At 41.2% G+C, this 24,642-nt stretch overlaps 1 protein-coding gene across 6 annotated transcripts in view; it reads left to right on the forward strand.

Annotated features, from left to right (window-relative positions):
• The first annotated feature begins 4,479 nt into the window (after positions 1-4,479).
• Positions 4,480-24,642, forward strand: part of AFF4 (ALF transcription elongation factor 4) — a 58,764-nt gene continuing 38,601 nt past the window's right edge. For 2 of the 6 annotated variants that reach the window (XM_068959951.1, XM_068959956.1), the window contains exons 1-2: positions 4,764-4,912; positions 22,498-22,652. The gene's annotated coding sequence lies outside the window, so the exon portion shown is untranslated. Of the gene's footprint in view, positions 4,499-4,763; positions 4,913-22,017; positions 22,388-22,497; positions 22,653-24,642 lie in introns of those variants that run through there. The other 4 variants (XM_068959953.1, XM_068959952.1, XM_068959955.1 and 1 more) reach the window with 4 other exon arrangements.

Genomic DNA, 24,642 nt, shown 5'->3' on the forward strand with positions numbered 1-24,642 from the left:
AGCAGCTGTGTCGGTAAGTTTGCTGTCATAGCTTCCCCCAGCGCAGGGCTGTGGCAGGAATGCGGACTGCTGGAAAGGGGTGTGGAGCCCGTCTGCGTGGAGGAGATCGCATACTGCGAAAACACGGGCTTTACTTTTGGTTGGTGTTCAGGAGCTGCGCAGCAGCAGTGCAGAGATAAAGGGGGATCGTGATGGGGAACGGTTGTTCAGAAGGGAGAGGATCGATTCTGAACCGTCTTTGCCATCCTATTAAGAACGTGTTGTATGTTAATTTATTTAGTGTTGCTGGGTTTTGTGTATAGATTTTTATTTTTTTTCTTTTTTTAAATCTGGCTTCGCACAGAAGTCTATTTCTTCTCCCATTAAGCTGTCTCTGCCAGGTAAAGTTTAAGATCCTTAAACAACTATTAAGTACTAAAGCAAGTCATTAAATTCAGAGGGTTGGTCTCTTCGTGCATCTGGCTACCTTTAGTATCTGCAGCCAGACAAATGGGGGTGTCCTTCATAAAGGCAAAGGGAAACACTTGCGTAATCTAGGTCCTGTCAGTAGGAGTTAGGATAAAATAACATAATTACAGATGAGGTTAAGGAAACCTTAATTTAATTTCTGGTCTGCTGTTGGCTCATGAGCTGAAACTCAAAGAGACAGCTTACTGCTTTCAGTGGAGCTGGTTTTGTCAAATACTGATCAAGTCAGTGACCAGCCATAAGCCCCTGCTTTTTTTGTGTTTTTTTTTTTTTTCTAAAGGCTTACTTTCAAATACAATAATTGAATTGAATTTGAATTTCCTTTTCTTTTTCATTTGTGCCTGCGTGTTCTTATTTTACAGAGATAAAAACACCAGCCTGGCAAGAGCCTTACCAGTTCATCTTTCACTAGATCGCATCTGGATTTCTTAGAGCAAGATGCTTCAATGACAGGTTTTTTTCAACAGGAAAGGTATTTCTTTAATTACTGTCTTCCAAAGCTCTAAGTACAAAAGATCACTAACTAGAAATTGTTAACGTTTACCAAGCAGTTACATGAGACTTGTGTGGCACTGAACAGGCTCAGTCTAATCCTTCCCCCCTAAGTAAAACTGCCTTTGCTAATTGAAGTGAAGCAATTGATGCAGTCTAGTAGAAAAACAGCCTCAGGAAAAGGCATCACATTTCAAGGAGAAACATTACTAACTGATGGGAGAGCAAAAGAAGGCAGAGACAACCTGATCTTCTAGTCTAGGCCTTTATTAAATTGAACATCTGTCAGAGCCAGAAGCAGGTTTTTGGGTGCCCTAAATGAAATCGCATTAGTCATTTATAGATTTTGGGTTTTTTTTAGGAAGGAGTCCTTAAAAAATAGAAATTTTGCTATCAAATGGATTTGCTTTATAAAGAAATGATTCAACATGCCTTGTCCTTATGGATTTAATTTGGTTTATGAAATTATGTTTATATATAATATATGCCTTTAACCAGACACTGGGAATATCAATTGTCTGATGCAGATCTTCACAGCCTGATTTTGTTAACTGAGATGTGCAAGTGTGTGATAATACAAAACATAACAGAATATGTTTGACTATCGAGAAGTGATGTATAAAAAATGTCACTGACAGAACATCTTTTTAAAAACAGTATAGAAATGTTAGAACAGTTTTTTTTTCTATTTTTATTTTCTGTTCCTCTGCAGTACAGTAGCGCTTTCTCAAATAAGCTGTCTGCTCCCTACTCGGTGATATAAAGTAGGGAAGTGAGATTAATTGTATGAAGAATCCTACAGAGCAAATGTATAGCTGCATTTAATTTCCAGATACGTAAGGGTTCCATCCCTATTTGATAATGTTTTGTAACAGTGCTGATAATATTTCAGTGTCATAATAAGCTTCAGATTTAGCCACCAGTTAAATACAGTTATGAGTTATTTCAGACTGGCTCTAGACTTAAAACGATTATTTTAGCTTTGTACAGCTTTTTTTTTTTTTTTTTCGAAGGGTCACTGAAATCACAGAGACGATATTTAATTTTAAGAGAAGATTTAGATTGTGGAGTTTAAATTGTATGTAAAAAAATCTGTTTCTTGGGCCATTCTGCAGCACTTTTCCCATATATCAAACAAATACAGAAGTGTTAATTGGTAGGCTGGCTTTTTTTTAAAACAAACCCAAAGTGCAACCCCATTTCAGTATGTTTCAAAATCAGTTATTTGTAACAAGTGTCCTTGCTTAAATTCAAAATTTTAAGTGTTAAGTTGTAGATCTTTCAAAAATAGCCTGTTTTGCAAACTGTTTTTTAAAAAAGACCAATTTTGGAAGCGCTTGCTGGGGTCAGATTTTGAGCCTTGGTGCCAGTTGGTGTTTGGAAAACACACTGCCAGCGTAAGGGGATTGTCAGTGTGGAATCTCCTGTGAAGGGACTTGCGCTTCCCTAAAATAAGTTTGCATGAATCTGAATTCTGCGTGGCTGTGCTCAGCTTTGCTTTTTTAGGTGATCCACAGGGGTGTTACGTAACGCATGTCAAAATGGCCACCAAAATGCTCCTCTGAGATGAAAAAATGAATTAGAAACAAACAGATAGTAAGTTGCACAAAAGAATAAGAGGGGTTTAAGAAAAGTTCTGCCCCATATGCTACACTCTCATCAGGGCTTCTTTTCTGGTACAGGCATGGTCTTTTACTTAGGTGTTTGTTTTGTTGGTTGTTTTTAAAGAGGATTTTAGGGCTTGTCTTACACAGGGAACTATCCTGAACTAGTATTCACAAAAATTGAATTCTGTTTCTGCATGTCTTAGCCCACTGTGCACAGTGTTGAGACTGTCTGTGCTTGGAATTATTTGGAATTATTGATCGCTACGTTTATCCCTGCTTACTTGAATTCATTTTCAAGTGTCAAATAATCCCTTAAAAGGTATTAGAAATATTGATTAATCAAAAAAAGGAAGGTTTATTTTTCCCTTGTGGTTCCAATAATGCAATGTATCTAGATAAATATTTAATCAATGAGACAGCTTACACATGAGAAGTTTCATTTTTAGAAACAGTGAAAACCCCAGTGTAGATCTGAAATGAATCTGAGCAGAGCAAGGGTCGGAAAGAACTGGCAAGCTGATGACTGAAAGGTAGAGAGAAAAGGTACAGACTTATACTGAGATCTCGTAATTATCTTGTATGACTAAAATGGAATTTTTATCCTAAAAGTTAAGAAAAATGGCACCTCTTTATGGTTCGGTTCTGAAAGTCCTTTCCTAAAAATAAACTGGATTTTTTTCACTGGCAGCATGTGACATCAAAAGAAAGCTCTATTTGATATCATGATTGTAGGGCAGTGAAGCAAGATACTACTGTGAATTTAGCCAAAGTCTAAACATGCAACTATATCTCAAACGAGAGTCATGAAGTTTAATGTATTTAAATTATTGAGTTTAATTTACTTAACTTTTCACTTATAATGCATCGTTGAGGACTGTCATTTCTGTATATGGAGGCACAGATCTTTGGGGGTGGCAGGTGGGAGGCAATAATCCACGCTTTGGATCCCTTCTTTCAATGCTTTGTTAAACAAGCTCATGCTTTGTTCAGTTTTTGAACAGATCTGACACCTTTCAGCATCCAGGCTAGGAAGCCTTTCTAGCAAAGGCCCTGCAGGGCTTGGGAAACGGTGAGTAATGGAAATGACGCGTCCTTCCACCTTGATGCCGTTCTTGCCGTAGCGTGACCAGTTCTTACGAGGTTGCTTAGAGATCTCGCTGGGAGACTGGAGAGGAGAAAAAAAGAAGGGGAAAAAAAAAAGTGCGTGTGGTTTTGCGAAAGGAAGACGGAAGGGCTGTAAATCCCCGCTGTTGGGGCCCAGCCGAGCGGAAGCTTTAGCTCGAGGCGTCCGCTCAGGGGCCGGGAAAGCTCCCCGGGCCGGTGGCTCCCCGCCGGCAGCTGCTGGTGGTGGCCCGGCGGCGGGTGGCCGCGGCAGTCGGGTTGCGTACCAAGAGGGAAATTTTTGGTCGTTTCAGTAATGGAAAGAAGCCTATATCGCTTGGGGGAAGGGGGATGACTAACAGCGCCTCTTTTCTGGCAGGGGCAGCTACTCCTCGCCGCGCCCGTGGGCGGCGCAGCGGCGGCGGCGGCAGAGACGGGCCCTGCCCGCGGCGGAGGGCTCCTCCTCGCCGGTTTGGGCAAGTCGGGCGGGCGGGACGAGGCCAAACCGCCCGGGAAGGAGGGGGGAGGAAAGGGCAGCAGCTGGACGCTCCCTCCGCCTCGGCCGCGCCGAGTTGAACCGGCCGGAGCGCGGCGGCCGCCGCCACCGCCCCCTCAGGGCCCCGCGGGCCGCTAACGGCCCCCCGCGGGGGGCGGGGCCTCGCCGCGGGGGGCGGGGCCTCGCTCCTGGGCGGGGCGCGTTGACGGAGCGCAGCGCCCCGCCCCGCGCGCGTCACGTGTTTTCTTCCCCCCCCCAACACCGCCGGAGGGGCCGGAGCGGGGCGGCGTCACGTGAGCGGCGGGGCGGGGCCGCGCGGCGCGGGGGCTGCCGGGTAAGGCGAGTGCCCGGCTGCGGGAGGAGGCCGGAGCGGGCGCGGGGTGCGGGGTGGGGGGGGCGGAGGGCTGCCCAGGCCCCGCCGAGGCCCACGTCGCGCGGCCCACCCCCACGCCGACCGCGCCGCGCCGCGCCTCGCCGCCAGCCCGGCCCCGGCCCGCGATGGAGCGCCGGGACCCCTGGGGAGCCGCCGGCCTCTCCCGCCCGTGAGCCGCGCCTCCTTCCTCCCCCGCCCCCCCCCCCCACACCAACCCCGGCTCCTTCCTCCCGGGGCCTCGCCGCCGCCGGGCCCGACCCAGCCCCCCCCCCTCCTCCTCCTGCCCCGGGGGGGCTCCCGCGGGCCTCCTCGTCCCCCTCTCCCCGGTGGCGGCAGCCAGGAAATGGTGCGGGCCTAGCGGAGCGGCGAACGGAGGTGAGACGCGGCCGGGGGTGGGGACGCGCCGGGCCGGGGCAGGGCCTCCCCCGCCGGTGCCGCGGGGGCGGGGAGGGGGGGGGATGCCGGTAGCGGCCCCGGCCGCCGCAGCCCCTGCCCCCCCCCCCTTGGTTCTCTGTGCCGCCTCACCTGCGCTGACTCCGTCCTGTCCCTCCCCCCCCCGCCGCCGCCCGGGTTCCGGTTTTGGGCAGGTTTGGATTGCCCGTTTCACGCTCAAATCTCGCCGCGGGTTGAAAGCAAGAGCGAGCTGCGGTGTTTCCGCCACGCACGTACTTCGGGAGTAACGTGCTGAGGCGAGTTGGCCACCCCTGCGCGAACGGGTGGGTGCGTGTCTGCCGCTCCGCGCCGGGCCCGCGCTGAGGTGTCCTGGCGTCCCCTCTCTCTTTAGAAAGCAAAACCCAAGCGGCAGCAGTTAAAATACATATTTGGGGTGGTTCTTGATGCTGCTGTAGCTAATCGGGGCAGCGCGTTGTCTTCTCTTAGCTGTTGAGTTTAATCCTTTTCCACTAATTGACGTCAGGGCTTTGTTCCTTCCACTTTGCTCTCTGCGTTTTAGGCACTGAGCCGCTCTTGGGGTGGATCAGGCAGGGCTGGGGGAGGCAGTCTCTGTTGCTTTGGTCGTACGAAATCGCTTTCTGTAGGTACTGCCAAAGGTCAGAAGAAGGGACGCTTTCAGGGTTACTGAGGCACAGTCACATCCCTCTTTTAAATGAGTAGATATTTGTTACATAAATCATCCATGATGAATATTGAATTATATTTTGTAATCAAAAGAGCAATCTCTTAATGTTTCTTGAACAGAGAGTGACAAGCTCCCCTCTTCAGTGAACAAAAAAATGCCTTGAGACTTGTAATACAGATACTCATGCTGTCAGTTCCTGCGCCTTTCATTCACTTATTGAAATGAAAAGGTGGTTAATTTTATATTTATACCCATACCTCAAATACGGCCTGAAGAACTGATAGACTAACGAAGAGAGAGTTCCGTTTAGCAAGTCTGGGCCCCTTTTTTATACAAGCCCATCTCCTTGGCTTATGGTTTTGTTGGTCACTTACTTGTGAAGACTATGATGGTTTTAAATGTTCACGTTTCCGCTGATGTCAGTTAGACGTCCCCGCTTGTTTCACTGCACTGAACAGGCACTTAACTCTCTATTGGTAGTCTTTGAAACTCACTTGTTCTGTTCAAGTGTCTAGTTTTATTTTTCACCATGTTTTTCAAGTCTCTTTTAGTTGCCAAACTTCTCATGAGTATGTTTCTGGTTCCTTGTATTTCTTTAAAACTTCTGAATACTTCCCTTAAGTCACTGAGATGGGTTGCTATACAGCCTGGGGGTGTTATTGTGAAACAGGGTCTGGTCAAGTGATTTGAAGGAAAGGTCGTAAACTTGATTTGTCATTTAGTATCTTCTCTGATGAGAGCAACGTTATTAAAATCACAGTGCTACTGTTGTATATTCTGCCTCAGTAAGGTGTGATAGGTGATCTACCTATATGTACACACACACACGCACACACCCTGTTACTCACATACAGTAGCCCTTAAAAGTGTATGGTTATTATACTTGAGATATGCAATAGCTTGTAGTGATAATTCTGCAGCTTTTGTTCTGTTTTTGTCACAAACAGGAAAGAAATTTTTCCTGTTAGACATTTTTAATATATTGGCGCTGTTAACATATCAGTATCGTTATTTGTTTATGATTTACTAGCCACTATGCAGCATGTTCATACCTTTATACAAGAGCAAATTCTCCCCTTTTGAACTGTTTTACCAATTGTAAAAGACCATAGTAAATTCCAACTCCATTCTCAGAAATGATTTCAGGTCCCTCATGTTTCCTATAAACATCCTTCCAGTTCTTATTTTATCACTTTTCTCTTATATCTTAAGCATTGTAAGAGAGACTGAGTGCCTAGGGTAGGTGTTTCTTTCTTTTTTTTTTTTTTCCCTCAACAGTTTTGTGCGAGAAACCACACAACAAGAGCAAACAAAAATATCACATTTGCATGTAGTTGCCTTGCATTCTTCCCAATTGTAATGATCTGAACTTAACTGAACTCGATAAAATTTTGGTGAAATATTACTTGGATATCTAGATTTTATCTTTAGTAAGCTAGAGTGTATGCACACTTATACGTAGTTATTGTCCAACTATTTAATGAAAGAGTTGCTACATATTTTTATCTGCAAAAGCTATACAGTTTGCATTGTTTGGGATTTTGTAAATAAATATGTTGCAGCAGAAATCTCTACTGACTTCGTAGTTGGTAGATAAAAAGTTGGCATGTGTGCATTAGTTCCTTCTTCCTTTTCTAGCTCATAGCTGCTGGCAAGGATGTTCTGCACTTTGTTTTCCACAGTGGTTGCTTCTGGATGTTAAATGTGACTAGAGACATATATGGCTTGTGCACTACGGACTGAGGGAACAATTTGCAACATCTTTTGGAGTGGACAGGGGACTCTGTGAGCAAATGATGGATGGTGAAATGCCTTCCCTATTCCATGTTTTCCGTGCTTACGACAGTTACCGTAATTGCTTCTCTTCCCCCTGTTCCTGTCCTTTCTGCTCGTCCTCTTGTTTTGTGTGTGTGTGTGTGTGTGTGTGTGTGGTTTTTTTTTTTAATGTTTACTACTCTTATTCTTTGCTCCAGGTCAACAGAAAGCTACATTGTTGGGGTAGAAATACTAACGAGTGATATAGGTGTCTGAGCCTAATCTTGAGAGTAAAGACTTGAAATCAGCAGCTGCCCTATAGGCAGATTTTGGCATTGTTGGGGATGTGAAAATACTTTCAAGAGGCCACCTTTGTCAGCAGCAAAGTATATGTAGACCTGGGAGGAAAGTTAGTCGCACGTATTTGGGGTCTACCTGCCTGAGGATGTGAATAAGCTTGAGGTTTTAGTGACTGTGAAGTGTCTTTTCTGCTGCAGTAATTGTTCTCAGCCACATAATTTTGGATTGTTACTCACATGTGGTTTGTTCTACAGGCATATTTCTCTTCTAGCGTGTTACTATAGTCTCGCAGGTACTTTCAGCATAGGCCAAGAAACAACTAAACCTGAGCCCACCGATCTTCTCTGTCGTTTGACTTCTATGTCTTCCTTGGACTTTGTATCAAGAAAGAAGCAGTGTTGTCTTTGCTGAAGTAGAGAATGTTCCAAGTTGTGGTGAGGTGAAGAGGGCCTATCTGGAAATGAGTCAGGAAACTTTAACAGATGACATGTAGTTAGAGCAGTGTAAAATGTGTGTAAAATATATTGCTAACTAACTGTATTAAAATAAGAAAATAACTAATTGCATTCATAGAGTTGCAAAACTAAAGATGAAAGAACCTATCTGGCAATTATTCTTCTCTTGCAGGATGGTTCCTTCTCTGCAGTTACTAATGACTAACAAGATGCACTTAACCTTGTGAAATGATAGGGCTTCTGTCACTACTTAGGAAATAAAACCGTACAGGCTAGTGCTTCTTTCTGTCATAAAGCTTTTCTCTTGAGTTTAGTTAGCCTGAATTTTTAAGGTAGTGCTGTTCTTATACTGTATATTTTTTCCTATGCTAATCCAGGTTTATTCTCATTGTAGACACTTACTTTAACTAGATGTACATGCTTGTACATACTCCTGTTGAATTATGCTTTCCCATCTCTAATTGTATCTGTTCTCTGAAATAAAAAAACTGATGTTGTCTGTGACTTTTATAGAGGTGCCTAGCACAGCACATAGCTGCCTCATAGCAAGACTTACTTCCTTGGTTTTGTGCCAACTTCGTACGTGCAGTCCAAAATTCTGTTTTCCCGTTTAGCTATAATGTCATTTGCCTCATGCACTCATGTCTGCTTTGGTGTCTGCTACCTCCCCAGGCTCTCTAATTCTTACTACTTTCCAAATTTCTTTCTCCAGCTCTGTGTTTCAAACCTCCCTTTTCCCTAATGTAATAAATTACATTTTTCTCATTTCTCTTCTGAAGTAGATTGTAGTTCTTCAAGTTGTTATGTCTCTTGTTCTTACTTGATTCATTAATTATTTTACTGATGAATGTAAAAACCCAATTCATTAATTGGCAGTAGTATCAGGTACCAACAGAAAAATAGGATCTTCTTATGCTTGGTACTGTACATGAATGAGATAAGTTCTTGCCTTGAAGCCTTGAACTAATTTTCTCCTGTTAGTAGCTCATTAAGGTGCAGCTTTGCTTGCACCTCTTCCTATTGAGATATGGTCCCCAGTCCCAAAAATACCTCAGTGGATACCTCACATCCCCTTTTATTGATCTCTGTTTATTAAAGTTCATCTTATATTTTATTCATGTCGTAACATTTATTGGTAACTTACTTAAATATTGAGCATATTGCTTGTCCATGTTTTATAATTAACCAAATACAGTGTGCTCTTACTAATAGTGAAATCTTGTAACGGTCATGTTTTTCAGGCCAGACTTCTTTCCCACCTCAAATTTCACACAGCTGGTAGTTCTGCTCCTCTGCAACTAAATAGCAGTCTCTTGCTATTTGTTTTCATTATTGTTTTGGGGGAATAAAGGCTAGACAACAGGCCAGAGGCATGGTGCTGTTCTCTTACATGTTGGTGCTGTGTGTATTTTCCTGTAAAGAACTGGTGTTTCCCCCATTATCTGTGGTTTTCAAAAGTAGCTTTAAGATGCTTGTCCCTTGGACTAGACTTTAAACTTTTCTTAGCTTTTAAATTTAGTGGTTTATTAGTGGAGGGACAGAAGGGAATTACTGAAAATGAGTGTGCTCCTTTGTAAACTCTTAATAATGGATCTGTTATGATTGGGAAGGGTGTCAGGGAATGTGTATTAAACTAAAGCAGATCCCTGAACTTAATGCTTTTAGAACTCGGTAACTTTTACTGTATATGGTGTTAAAAGTGGGAAGGCATCCAGGTTTCACTACGCTGTAACTTTGTAGTCTCCTGGAAACAGAAGTAAATACTTAGTATCTCACTATAATTTGATCATACATCATTGGCGTTGTTTGATGCCTACTTTAAGTGCTGTAAATGGTAGTGGTCACTACTAACCTTTCTAATAGATGGTGCTTTACTTAACTTTATTATAATAAGCACCATATGTTTCTTTCGCAGAATGGCCTCTTTTTGTAAACGGGTATCATCTATTGGAGCAATACTTGGCTCTTTCTAAATTAATGAAAACGAGAAGTGGAGACTAAAACATGCTTCTTGATTCTCTAAGTGACTTATTTTTATGCACTGCAACGAACAGGATAGCTGTGTCTGCATTTCAAGCAGAAATAATTTGTAACCTGTGCTATTTGATACCTGTTGCAGTTATGAACCAGTCATCAACCATATCTTAGGCCTCTCTTTTTCCCAATCTCACTATTTCCACCTTTACGCTGTCTGGATCCTGACTCCTCGTTCCCTGCCATTGCTTTTGCTGATCGTCCTGCAGTCAGCCCACGTCCTCATGCCTTCCCCCTGCTAGTCCATGTGCGTTGCCTCCTGCTGTCCTTCAGTCACTGTGATGTGACCATCATTTATGACACTTTCCCCCACTCGGGTGTTTTGGAACAGGTTGAGATATGGAAGTGCTGGGGAGGTTCTGTGGAGGAGCATCCTCAAGTGTGAGATTCCTCCTGCAGCAGAGTATTGTGCTGCTTTTATCTCTTCTCTCAGTCTGTTCACCCAGTGCTGCTTTGCTTTTCAAAATGAACACTTCTGATTTTAAGAAAAAAATTAAAATATATCTTTAGAGCCAAACATTGGGAAAATGGTGTTGCTAACCAACAGTTAAACGACCAGTTAAAAAGTACTCTTCAGACAGAAAAAAACTGTTTAAACTTGTCCTTAGCTCAGGTTCTTAGATTTCACAGAGGTAAAATTTAAACTACTCTGTATTATTGGAGACCTTCCTTAACAGCTTTCGTTCTTAAACCTGCTGAAATTTCAGGTTTTGAACACTGGGTCTCATTCCCAGTTTTTCACTCAAGTATGTTAGGTACATATGTTTTTTTTTTTTTTTTTTTGAGTTGAATTGCGATCTGTGATCAAGCTATAATGTGAGAAATGGCAGTGTGTTTCAAATGTAGAAGCCAATAATTAAATATGAGGAGAACTGAGAAGTTGCTGGGTCGCTCTTGTAGCCGCACGCGGCGCATAGATACTGAGGTTATAGGCACCTATCCATAGACAGACGCACACTAGTAGATAAATGTACAAACACCCTAAAGCCATATAAGGCAATGTTAGTTTAGCTGGTCCTCCAGCATCAGAAAATCTGGAAAGGAGTTGTGAAAGCTTTATTTACTGTAGCAGGCGTTTATATTGGGTGTTCCCCCTCCCTTTTGTTTTAGGGCTGCTTAGAAGAAATGAGAACAGTCAGAAAACGTAGAAGGCACTTTCCTTAGTGTTAGTGTGATCCTGTTGCAAGTATCTGTTTTAAATGAATAATTAATGTTTATACTGATAGTCTGGAATACTTTTATATAAATATATATTTCAAAATACCGAATAGATGTTTCAACATATGTGCCCATCTATGCTATCTTTACTATAAATGCTCAATAGCTGGCCATAACTGTCCGCCTCTGATTGCACATTCCCATATATTTTTTGTTTCTGCATTTAATTTAATTTCTAAAAGACGTTAAAGAGATTTCTGTGATAGAAGTGCTTAAATGGTTTTAAGCAGGCTTTGATGTGCACAAATCGTTAAAGTGAGTAGGATGAGGAGATAAGAGTCCACACTTCTCTTTGCATGGTTTGGCTGCAGAACAATTAATGGAGTATCTTTCCTGTAGGGGAGGGTAAAACAAACCAAAAAAGCCACCTCAGAATGGAAATTTAGTTTTTGTGTAATGTTATATATTTTGTGGATAGAGGAGTATAGGCCATAGTTTTTTGAAAAAGTCAGAAGAATCTGCCGATCTCCTTACCAGTGTCCCATTGCTATTAGCATAAATGTTTGCTTTTTTAGTGATAATCAAAACATTTTTTGGTCAGAGGCCAAACGTGAAAAATTGAGCCATTAGAAATTTCAGAAAAAATTGAACGTGAAAAGTGGCTTAAAGCACTTAATGGAGAAACACTTTGTAAATTTAATTTAGTAAGGAGTTCTGTGTTCTGGCATAAGTAAACGTAGTAACTTAGAGGAAGTTGCTTTGACTGAAAAAGGCTTGGAATTTGCAAAGCTGTCTTTAGTTTTTTTTTTTTTTTATTCTTGTAACTTTAAGGAATTTGAAATCTAAAGATTGGACAAAATAGTCTGTTTCATCTTATCTCTTCAATTTTTTTGACAGGCTGGTTGGCCCTGTGTGAAAAAGAGCTTGCTGATGGTTTTCTGTTTGTTTTTGGATTTTTTTTTAGTTTGTTTTATGGGGGAAACTGGTGGCAGGGAGGTTTAGTTTGTTTGTTTCTTTTAGATTTAACTTTAAACCTTCAAGGAGGCGCGTGGTTTATATTTGCCTCGCTGTTGCTGATGAGTAGCAATGATCCACACTGATTGTAAGTGCAAAGCAATACAGCTGCTGTTACCTGTTTGGTATCGTTTCCAAGTGACTGCTGAAATTTTGCAACCGCTATATTTAGTTATGTTCTTATGATGCTATTAGAATAAATTAGCATCGTGTTAAAACATTGATCTAACATGGTGAAAGCTATAGCGTAGATAGCCTTTGAAAGATAAAGGGTAGAAAGGCTTTTCTGAGAGCATAATTACTTCTGTAATATCAGCACTGATTATGTTCAGTGAGGGAAAAAATACAAGTAAGGAATTTCTACTGTGACACATTCTTAGGCAATAGTTACCAGAAATATGTTTTACTAGGAGAGAGTTTTAACAAGTAGTCTTCAGCTTAAATTGGTATATCACAAATAAGCTCCTAAGAAAACACTTTTCTTATTTTCTTCTTCTCCAGGTTCCTCTAATTGTTTTATTTGTTTTTTAAAAAAAAAAGTTGCGTTCTTTTATGGGCAAATGAAGCAAGATCTGCACTGAATTGACATTTAAAGATGTTTTCATAGGGTCCTCGTCACCTACCTAATTGGCCTAAAAAACTTGTGGTGGTGTTTTTTGGATAAATCATATTTCCACTTTATTGCCGACGCAGATGTATGTATGGGAGAACAGGCACGTTTTCTTACTAGCATGGATTTTGTCAAAGTAATGTTAAAACACTTCTTTCGGTCGTGATTTATTGACAAACTGAAAAACTATTGGTGGTCAAAAATTACTCTTTTAACATGGGTTTCACTTTAAAAGACGATAAGTAGAAAATTTGGATCTCCTTGACTGGTGTGAGGGAGCTTCTTACTAGCAGGAACATTATTTATGCAGTTGATGTTAACCCATTGTACAACTTAATATTTCAATTGATTATTTTTAAGTAAATGGTGAATCATACATTAAAAATGATTAATCCTAACTTGTATCATACTGCTTTTAGGTGGTAAGTAGAATGCAATTAGTCCACAAAAACAATAGAAGGTATGTAGTCTATGCCAGATGCCTAAGAAAGGCAGAACTGTTTAAGTGAACTAGTTTGTTTGCCCACCGTGTCCTTCAAGGTTTTAAAATGTGGAAATTTATCCCTTAGTATTAGTTATAAGGAGAAAACTTTTTTTTTTTAACCACTTCAGTGATCAGTTTTTATTTTCAACGTTGAAGGAATTAATACTTGGGCTGAATAACTTGGAAAGAGGTCAAGTAACAAAGGAGCGATACGCGCTGTATAAGGCTCTTCAGCACTCTGTAACCCTGATTTGGTTGCCTTGCTGCTAGCCTTTACTGTTCGATCATCTCCGTGAACACTTCAGCAGCAAAAATGCTGCTTATGCACTTTAAAGTAAATGATTATAAACTTACACATAGTTCATAATCATTTCAGATTGTTTTCGTAAGGTTCATTTTATAAAGTAAGTTTTAGCTCATTTTTCACTTCATTAAACTTAATCTTTATATTCATTGACTACCTGTTAAGAGGAATTATAGTGAAAGCCCCCACGAACGAGCGTTGCTCCATGAGATGAAGCTGCATGCCAACAGGCGAGAGGTAGGTGGTGCCGGCATTATTACCTGGCACGCAGAGATACAGACTCCCCGCCCAGGGCTTCTTTTCCGTGCTTGGAGCTCCTAGATGCCATGGTAATTAGTAGTTAATTAAGCCAGCATTTAGTAGGACTGCCTCCACTTTGCTTATCGCAGTATTTTGAAATCTTTGGGGATGAGAAGCATTTCTTGTCATGTGATTTCTGCAGCACTTGAAAGCAGTTTTATCTGTTAACTGATACCGAGTCAAGCCGTGGAATAAACTGGCACAAGTGAAAGCGTCTGCATGGACTCTAACGGGATGCTCTGAACTAATCTATTGCATCAAGTATTTTGAAATTCAACTGAATTTTGGCAAGTGTTTTTTTAAGGTTGCTTGTGTTTTTCTTTCATACTAGAAAAAGTTTAACTTCCTTTCTATTGGCAAGATTCATTGAGTCTCGCTGATTTTAAATTGTATTCATTCAAGCATTGTTTAACTTGTCTGCTCGTAATTAAAGCTACAACAAGCTGATTTACGAATTGATTTATGTTATGTTGTTATGATTGTCTGTTTTGCACTTTTCTTGTCTGTCAGTCTTTTAGCTCTGGTTGAAAATACGTTAAGAACAGCAGTTTGAAAACAGCTTGCACAATGCCTTTCCTAGTTTATCAAATGCAGAAGTTAAGCTTTCAGTGCCGGTAGAAGTTTACGTATGTTCTGTGGAAGATGCTTTATAACTTTTTTTTTTTATAATATGATGCAATATGAAGGGCTCCAAAGTGTCTCCGGATAGTGATAGCCACACGGCGCATCTGTGGCATAGCTGTGTATAGTTCTCGAATACCAGATGACCAGAGGTCTAGCGCGCAGGTGTCCCGCTGAGCCAGGCCTCTGCCGAAAGAGGAGTTGTGAGCTGCACAGATTTGTGGCTCAACTGTATTAGTGCTCTGGAGAGATGACTAAAAGGCACTTCACATGCCTTGTTTTCTAGCGTGTTCCCGGCTGCCCCGTCTAGGAAATGGGATACTTGTAAACAGAGCAGTAGCTTTTTCAGCAGCAGTAAGGTACATTCTGTCCGGTGGTTGTTTTTTGTGGCTCTGTTTCTTTTGCTGCTTAAATATGACAGCATTGTGAACAGGCTGACTTTCATTTTAAGGCCGCATCCAGAAAGATTGTTTAAAAAGTCACGATGTTAAGGAGCAGGGGCTTTTATTGGCTTATATTCTGAATTATGAGTTGTCAGCCTCGTATTGCAAATGGAGAGGAAAAAGACCATATATGAGACTTTTTTTTTTTCCTATAAATACTGAAGAGAAAGCTAAGATACAAGGGATGGTAAAAAGCCATAAGAACTTTGGAAAAAAATGTAAAACAAAACCAGGAAACCATGCTACGAGAGGAAAGGTGCCGAGGGAAGAGGGAGCGTTTTGCTGGTTCAGCAAGCTGTAGTGCCGCAGCGCGGGTCGGAGGAGCGCTGGCGCTCGCAGATGGCCCCGCCGCCCGAGGCCGCCGGCAGCCAGCCAGCAGGCTAGCTCAAGCTGCTGCAGAGCTATGATTTGATTAAAAGGGTTTGCATAGCTAAATTAATGTTTACCAACTGTGTTTCTGAAACACTTGATGCTATACTAAATGTTTTGATACTCGATGGTTGCAGAAATTTTACTGATTTTATCAGTAATCTAGTAACAGGAATTGTAAAATACAGAGAGCATTAATAGGTAGTAAGAAAGGTTAAAACTTTCCAACTTTTTTTTAAACTGGTGTCTTTTTGGAAGCAGTGCATGTTAAAGCTGTGGCTTTTCTGCTGAATTTCAGCTTAGCTCTGTAGATAGTTCTGGTCCCTTCCTGTTTACTTACAATATTTTTTTACTTTGTTGCAAATCTTGCAAACTCCATTTCTCTGTTAGGTTTTCCCTAAGTTTAATAAATGTGCTCTTTCCTTATCATCTTCAATATGCTTAAATTTAAAAAGAAGATTTAAGTTAAATTATCGGACAGTATCCCAAGTCTCAAAGTTGCCATGTCATTCAAGTGTTAACAGCTGTTTTTAGGCAGGTAGCAAGCGATAATAGATTTGGTAAACTTTTTGGACAGTTAGGGAATGAGAATTAAAATTCCTGTTCTCTGCATTTTCTGGTAGTCCAGATTCTGGATTTTGAAAAGGCCGTAAACTCATCCAGGTTTCAGAACGTAAAGCAATCCAACGTCCTGTAACTGTTGTATAAGAGCCAACAATCTCTGTCGATTTAAGATGTTACTTTCCTAAAGACACTTCCATGCTGACATGCATGAACTCAGTTGAGTTTTTGGTGCTTCCCCTCACTGCCTTTGGTTGTTCTTATAACAGTTTGGAAGCATAATTCACCTGTTGTGCTACTCGGCTGTTAGTAGTTGTGTAGCGTAGCTTGTGTGTTTTTGCTCGTGTTTCTGAATCGGGTTAAATCATATAGTGGTGAAGTTACTCAACGCTGGTTAGTCTGCCGAGCTGCTGCCCAGCATCCTCCTGCTCTGCGGAAGGCGCTCTACTAGCGTTACTTGTTAGAGGAAGCCCTGGGAGCTATTCCTATAGGGAAGGAGATAGTAGTCGCCTTTTTTGAAGATGGGCACACAGGTGCAGGGGGCTGGGAACCGTCGACTGATTTCAGGTTTTTGCTGCTGGAACTTTAAGAGGAAGAGCGTGTCATCAGTCATAACCATATTTCTTGTCAACTGCTGTAGACAAAGTCCACTTATAACACTCTGATGCAAAAAACCTGCAGGCAGTAATTTCATGAGGCGCTTCTATTTTTGTATGGTTGTTTATTCCTGCTCTCTAATGCTGATATTACTGTTTTGGGGGCTGTGGAGTATATCTGATCATAAATGCATCTATGTTAAAAATAAGCCTGCCCCCAAAATGCGTATTTTTAACCTGGCCAGATTTCCCTAATTGAGCTTGCTGCACAGCTGTACGAGCACAGCCAGGAGCGGTGCAGGACAGGGCTGAGCAGTTAGGGGTGGGAACTGTTTTGCGGCCTTCTGCCGGGGCAAAGGTGCTTGGACCCACACCCGTGCTACCCTTTACATTAGAAAATTGCCCTTTGTTTTAGGTGCCCAGGAAAGTCGGGCACAGGATGTATTAATAGCCCCAAAATATCTAATTACTGAGACTTGTGAAGATGTATCAAATGTAAGTTATGTTTAGAAAACAAGCTGTATTTGAAAGAGCAAGGGGAAGAGGCACAAAAAGCTGTCAGTATTTCTATAGCTTCAACGTGTGGAAGAGAACTTACTACTCTGAACAGTTACAAAAAGAACAAGTGGCTTATACGGTGGCTTAGTTTGTTATCTCAAAACCTGATGTGCATTTTAGTATGCTATCCAGCAGAATGCCTGAAACTTGGTTACAATACCAAGTTCAAGATAAATATGCCTCATGAGAAAGTGCAGACAGATGATCTTTGCACAAAACTGGAGGAAATGGCAGTTAAGCATAGGGAATTCATCTGAAAAATTTGTTCCCTCCCTGGTTTTTCGGTAGTTGTGTTAAAATAGGAGAAGGATGTGGGCCTTCAAATAAACATGATTTGTCCCTTTTACCTTATTACACTTGTAGTTGATGGGACTTGGTTAGAACATTATATACTGAGTCAAGTCTCATGCAAAACATCCTTACCAGAGAGCTTCTGCAGAGCGAATCCTTTCTTAATGGTGATGCCATAGAGTTCACAATACTCAAATGTAATGATGCCTTTTATGAAGGTAAATTAATGTGAGGAAGTCAAAACTATAATATTCAGATTAATGTTGGATGTCTGAATAACGATTGCTTAATAAAATTTAAACACCAATTGTCTTGGCTTCAAAGTTTAAACAGAAGAACATGTAGGCACAGGAATTCAGTTATTAAGTTTCTACCCAATTAAGCTGGAGAATATTGTTGGGAAACAGTATTAGAATATGCTTTGGTTAGCCTGTGTGGGCATGAAAAAATTGCATGTAAAAACTATTCGTGGTGTTGCATCTTTGCACTGTTACATCTTTGCACTGAGAATTTGAAAGGATGAGAAGAATGTTTTAATACAAAATTGAGTTGGGTTGAAGTATGCTGAATTGAGATTTGCGTGAGAAACTAAATTGTGGTCTCAGTGGATGGCAAAATTTCTCCTGAAGTGTAGGAGGACATTAGAAGCATAGCTTCAAAGGATATTAAGAAGAATATCATTGGCTTGGTTAAGAAACTCCTTTATAGCCCTCCAAATAGTTTCAGTATTGCAAGACAAAGCAAACAAAAATGTAAAAGCTAGGGAAGGCAGCGTTAAAATTCTGCCTCACTTGCAGCAAAAGTGAACTTTACTTCCCTCATTTGGCTCAGTTTCTGCTTAAGGATACCAAGAGTGTGTTGAGGCTCTTTTGTCTTACCAGAATAGGGGTCCTGACTTGGAATTGTGGTAGATGCAGACAATGACAGTTTTTGTAGATTATGGCTTTGTTATATCCCGGCGTTAAGGTCTTTGGCGCTCTCCTTTCTTTAGCGAGTCAGTCACGTCGTTATTCTGGAGTCATTCCTCTACGGGATCTGTCATCCCTGTGTCCAGTTGCTTTGTGGCAGGTAAAAGGACAGCTGATAGTTGAATCATCCCTTGCTCTGATATTTGGGTCCACTGAGAGAAGAAGAGAGCAGGGAATTTAGATTTCCATATTTTTCTAGCCCTTTCTGTAGAGACAGGAGAAAAAAGAGCATCTCAAGCTGATGGCCTGTGAGCAGCTGTACTCTCTAGGGAAGAAAAAAGCTGGGAACTTTGTTTCTGAGGGCCAGACAGATGTTGCCTCTGCCTGTCCATAAATGGGATAGAAGGGAGACAAATAGGCAGAACTGATAGCTTTAGGTCTGCCTTTTTTCAGAGGAGGTAGAGGGAAATTCCTCAGCGGTTCTTTGGGCGATAGCTACCAGCCTTGCAGAAGAGCTTGGGTAGTGCAGTGCAATCCGTTCATGGCTTTCCTTGCTGAACCAAGAATGAGCTGCAATAGCTGCTTTATTTTTAGCGCTTGTCCTTGATAGTGACACAAAAAAACCCTGATGCCAGTGTAAGTTTAATCTCGGAGATTTCAGACGTTTTTCCTACCCTGTAATGCTTTTGCACAAAAATATTAAGACCTTTTGAAGAATGGGTAGTTTTGGATCTCTTTAACTCTTGCATAAATTACATCAAGCTTGTCTTGCAAATTCTACTCGAATGTGAACAGTTTTAAGCTATTTCAATAGTATGTTTAGAAATAGACTTGAAGCTTGGTTTTAAATGAGCTATGTTGCAGCTGCTGAAGTTAGACGTTTTCTCCTTAATTTGGCTTTTAAAATGCAGTTGCCTAGGTGTTTACTTTTACCTTGGTCAAAATGTAATCCTTGCTTCTATATGCTGAATCTTGTATTCGATGAATAATCTACCCATTTCTCATCAGAACTTGTTTAATAAAACATGTAATGTGTATATAGCCCCTTGGATTCTAAAGAGCCCCTAAATCCTTTTTCAGTAGTTAGTCCTGAGTTATATCACTGTAATTCTTTTCATCCATCACTGAAGTGTGGTAGGTTCTTGAGTAAAACATGCTAGTTATCTGATACTTAAGTAATCTGATACAAATTTAGGGAATGAGCAGAGGAATCTAGGTGATAAAACTAAGGAGTAGGATGTAATTACTTGCATCTTCATTTGGCTGGGATGCTCAAATTAACAACCTGCTCTCACAAAAATTACACTGAAATTTTACTTGACTAACAGTGATGAAGGATTTGTTTCATGTTTTGTCTAAGAAGAAGTAGCAAGTCCAGGCTTAGTGCGCTTTGTTGGGGATTTCTGCAGTATTTCAGAGCTGATCTGGAAGGAGAGGTGCCCTATAGCAAACTGCTAGCTCTTCTCTCCATGGAAGTTCTCATCAAGTATTAACCTGACCTAGTCCAACCTTTTAAGGCTCTGCTACTCTTAAGTGAACTCTGAAGTGTTCATCTCCGTCTCTTGTAGTACCGACGATCTCGCTGTTGAACTTACAGAAGCGATCCCTGACATGAAGGGTGGGATAGATGAACACCCTCAACGTATATGTTTATATTAATGGTGATTCTCTAATGTGTATTTTTATTTTGTGTTACCTTTAGCTCAGGCCTTATAAGGAACCTTGCAAGGAGGGATATCTTACTATTAGAGATGGAGAGTTATGTTTAAAAACAAAACAAAACAAAACAACCCTACATTCTCATCAAAATATCTAAATGAGGTATGGCTCAGTTTTCTTATGTTCAGGCACATAAGTGATCTTACTCTGGGAGTCTGCCTAACCATGATTGATACTGAGTTATAATTTGAGAACGTTTTTGGTATACCAATCTTTACTTTTGTGAAGCAGATAAAGTTTGTAGTCGGAGCCATCCCAAAATAAATACCCCTTGACAAAGAATACAGTTACTATGTTAATCAGAGCTGACAGAAAACTTTAGCCCTTCTGTCAAGAGATGCAAAGGAGAGAAATAAAATAGAATGCTTTACTCTTTGGAGACTTTTTTCTGTTTCTTGTCATGTATAAAAATATTACTTGAATTTTCTATGAACTCTTCTTAGTTTTATTGCTTATTCCGATGTGTTGTAAAACTTTGTGAAGGCTACTTTCATTGTAGTGCTTTTAGCAAGATCTAGAATAGCTTAAATATTTTAAGTGTTTTTCGTCTCTCTACCAGTATGCACTAGCAGATTCAGTGTCCAGTTCATAGAAATAGTGTTCTGTATTTGTGACGTTCTGATTATCCACTAAACTTTACCTAGAGAAGCTTTGACATTTGTACTATTTTGTGCAAAGCTGTTTCATTGTGGTAGGAAAATGTTTTGCTTGTTTACTTGTTTTTATTTTTATTTTTATTTTTTTTACTTCTTAAAATAGGCAGCTGAAATTTCTGAAAGACCTACACTTTCACTCTTCTTTGATAAATATTAAATATAGTTCTTGGCAACCTCAGAACATATTCTGATTTTGAGCATGGGTTTTCTTTTGTCGTGGGATGATTATCTCTTAATTTCTCCCTTCTGAAGAGCTTTTTTTGTGGGTGCATTTGCATTAAAAGATGACAGACTAGCATTTTAGGATTGTGTATGTGATTTTTGTGGCAGGTTTAGTAAAGGTGCCATAGACAGTGCACAAACTAGGAGAATAGGTAATCCTCTAAATGTTGTTTGTCATTCATAGTAGAAGTCAGCAAAATATTTGAAATGGGTAACAGGTATCTTTGGGAAGTAATTAGATGGGGCATTGAGACAATTTTTTTTGTATTCTTAAATGCCTTCTGAAAGCGCATCGTTCCTGATTATGGGCAAAATTTCCACCCCCCCCAATGCATGGTGACAGTTGTCAGTACTTCAGGAAGCTGGGTGTGTCCTTCGTGAAGAACTAGCTTGTTGTATATTCTCTCTGAAGAGCGTTTATCATTCATGGCCAAATGTTGTCAAACAATGTGTGTGTTTCATCATAGTCGACCAGTACTGAATAAATGAACTGTTTGATTTCTCTTGCTTATGAAACCAATTCAGAAAGAAAAAAGCCCTTGAGTTCAAATGAGTATGTCTTGAAGGAAGTCAGGGTGTTGCAAACATGCTTTGAAGATCCCCTAATGCCTTGTTGAAAAGTTGTGGTTTTGGAGTACTTCTAGATGAGCTCTCTGTGGAGGATTCCTTTGGCGGCTGTTCACCTTTGATGGTTACCTGACCGTGTCTGAGAAGATTGAGCGATGCTGCTATTAGTGAGGGTGCCGGTGAACTTGTGCAAGGACAGTGTCTGATGCCTGATGTGGTTCAAGAGGGATGAGATAAGTAGGCTGTTAATCCTACGCCTGTACCCTGGGATAGGCCGAGATACTCTTTTCTTTATCGGTGCTGCTAGTAAAACTGGGTTTTTTTCCCTACTGCACAAAACAGGGAACATGGGCTCTGTCCCCATTTACGTCCCACAGAGCTCAAAAAAGCGGAGGTGAGAAGCTACTGCAGCAGGTAGGCAGAAGTAGCGCTACAATTTCATAATGCTGGTTGTGAAGTCCAAGATTATAATTGCTTGAGAGAACTCTGTGGCCAAAGTCATGCCCTCTTTGGGCTAAGGATGAACAGAAATACCAAACGGGGTTTAACAAGAAGATGAAAATTGTGTTTCTGGTATGGATGATTTGAGTGATGCTCAGCTAATTCATGTGTGACATACGTTTAGATCAGCAGTTAAAAACAGTTTCTTTGATTAAAGGATAGACGCAATGAATTTTGTACCACAAGTTTTTGTGAACTTCCTGTGTGAATTTCCTTCTTGCTGCTTCAGCTCTGTATTGGCCTGGAGAGGGGAGGCATGAGACTTGAATGAACGGAGTCCATTACACAGTGAGATCGCATGCTGCAGGGACGGTACAGAGTACGGCATGGCAAACTGTGTTCAAAAGTAATGACTCAAGCCGCCTAGAATTAGACTTTCTAAAAATGGCAGTATTACTCTGTGCTTTTTGGCCTGTTTTCTAATTTCTTTTAATTTTTGAACTTTTCTTTCCCCAGATGTGGAAGTTAAGGTGACTGTGGTCCTTGCTGCGGGGGCATTAGTTCTGTCTCCCTTAGCCTGGCTCTGCCCCTCCTAGGAGTTCCCACATTCGCTCAGGCCTCCAAGGAAGCGGGAAAGGGAAATTATAGCAGGATCCTGTTTATAGCAGCAGGTACAACTCAACAAGTTCTTCATCTTCTGCTTCCAGGCCTGGTGTTGCAGGGAGGGAGGAGCAGAGAAGAGTGCCGTCCTCTGGCCTGGGGCCGGGGTAGGGGTGGCAGGAGGTCAGCTGCGTGGGGCTGCTCTGGGCCCTTTTATCTCCTTGGGGGGAGTGTTAACCCCGGGCAGCGGGTGTGGGGGCGGCTCTGACGGCTTGGGCTTGCGGGGCCGCGGCAGGGTGAGCTGCCGAGCCAGCAGAGCTAGGCCCACGGGGCAGCGCGGACACGGGGCCCACCTGGAGCTGCTCCTCTCGGTGTGAGGTGAGGCTGGTATCGCCTCTTGTTTCAGAGCGGAAAGACTGAGGACTGGCGAAAAGCACTTAACTAGGGTCGCAGGTTTTCCCGTTTAACAGCAGATTAAAAGAATTGGTTATAATTACGAGCGATCTGGAAACTTTGTTTTCTGATTTCCTTTAGGCTAAAGTTAATCGGTAGCAATATTGATTTAGTAGACATGTGTTAGTCTTCTGCTTTTCAAAGTACTTCTACTACTTACCGTTCCTGAACGCAGGCAAATTGTGTTACGCTTCGTGGCTGTGGAAGATACCAGTTTGGAAAGTAGTCTGAAGTGCAGCGTTAAGAAAGCCCACCAAACCACCAGCCTGTTGACTTCATTTATTTGCATATTTGATGCTGGTGTGATTTTAATAACTTAGTACACAGTGCAGGCACGTAAAATGTCGCTGCATAGAGATGTCGAAGATTAGATAGAAACAAGTCTAATGTGGATCGCGTTCAAACTATTGGCTCTAGTAACCCCCCCGCCCCCATTCAGTTAAAAGGACTCCCTGTGAAGATACTTGTCTTTTATTGTACTACCCAAGGCTGGCAAGGAGTTGTAAAAAAAAAGTATCATCAGCTGGTTTAATATTTCTGACAAGTAATTTGCATTGACCTGGCTGTTGGGGGCCAGATTAACTCTGTTTTTACCCCAGCTCTGATCTCAAGTGGGTTTCTACTTCAGTGGTCCTTTCGTGTGATGATGTTACCAATGTTAGTTGTTTGTTTCCTTACTCCAAAGAGTAGTAGTAAATATTGATAAAATTTTGGAAGATGATGCTTAGCTCTGTAAAAGCTAATAGAGATCTTTTTATTAATATTTAATCCTCTATTTATAAGATGTAGATGTAAAAATTTTAATTAGAGCTATAAGCTTCTAAATACAGCTTCTCTGGCTGTATTTAATTGACAATGTTAGCATGCATACACAAATAAACTATTCTAAGATAGGTCAGAACACTTCTGCTCCCTGCCTAACGTTTTGCCCTGAATAGTAAAATGGCATAGATTCAAACTGCTCCAGGTGGTTTAAAGTGATCGATATCTACAATTAAATCTGATATTTGTCTCGGTGTTTAAATCTCATATTTATAAGCAATTGGGGTGCTTTCTGAAAAAGAATAAGTTTTTTAAGCCTTAAGCTTTTAAAACAAGCATGCATTTTGCTGTTATAGTTAAAATGAGCTAGGAAGTGTGCTTGCCAGATTCCAGTGTGCAACTTCCTGTCTCAATAGGCAGAATTAATGTTCACTTGCAGTTGCAATAGTTCAGCTGATTTTAGCATAACCGGAGAATGAAAAAGTCGTTTTCACATAAAAGTTAAAAGTTATATTCATAGGCTCGATATCAGCATCAAGTTGGATTATGCTAATACATGTACCTTATTTGCAATCCAAATACTGCAGGGAAACGCAGCAACCTGTCACCTTAAAAGAATCAACTATTTAAACTTATATTGGGGGTTTATTCTGCTTTTGGCATCTCCTTAAATCAGACTAGGAGACAAAATGAAGCCAAATGAATAAGAAATTGCAATAAAAGGTTAAAATAAATGATTTTAAGATGAGAGGGCTTATATTTAGAAAAATGAGCGATAGTTTGAAGTCTCGTTTAAAATGGAATAGCTGTTTTTGCATAGCTTTCAAATTAATGCTTTAGCAAACA

Source organism: Struthio camelus, chromosome 13 (genome assembly GCF_040807025.1).
Source record: "Struthio camelus isolate bStrCam1 chromosome 13, bStrCam1.hap1, whole genome shotgun sequence".
NCBI classification, from domain to species: domain Eukaryota; kingdom Metazoa; phylum Chordata; class Aves; order Struthioniformes; family Struthionidae; genus Struthio; species Struthio camelus.